Below are 254 nucleotides of genomic sequence, written 5' to 3' on the forward strand. Positions count from 1 at the left end.
CAACTTTTAAAAAGCTATTAAAAAGAATGCAATTAAAAAAAGAAAATAAATTTGCATCGGCCGTGAATCGAACCCGGGCCGCCCGCGTGGCAGGCGAGCATTCTACCAATGAACCACCGATGCGCACACAATTGGTTTTGACGTAATTTGCTATATATCTAAAAGGGATTGGTACGTATCTATTTTTTAATCTTATTTGATTGCTTGAAATTACAGAAATACGACAACTTTAACATGAAATAAGTTGCAATATA

At 35.4% G+C, this 254-nt stretch overlaps 1 non-coding gene across 1 annotated transcript; it reads right to left on the minus strand.

Moving 5' to 3' along the window:
- Positions 1-52: 52 nt before the first annotated feature.
- On the minus strand, positions 53-123 carry Trnag-gcc (transfer RNA glycine (anticodon GCC)). Its single transcript has one exon. It is a non-coding gene; the product is annotated as a tRNA-Gly (tRNA).
- Positions 124-254: the final 131 nt, after the last annotated feature.

This window comes from Octopus bimaculoides, unplaced genomic scaffold, assembly GCF_001194135.2.
Source record: "Octopus bimaculoides isolate UCB-OBI-ISO-001 unplaced genomic scaffold, ASM119413v2 Scaffold_189217, whole genome shotgun sequence".
Classification (NCBI taxonomy): domain Eukaryota; kingdom Metazoa; phylum Mollusca; class Cephalopoda; order Octopoda; family Octopodidae; genus Octopus; species Octopus bimaculoides.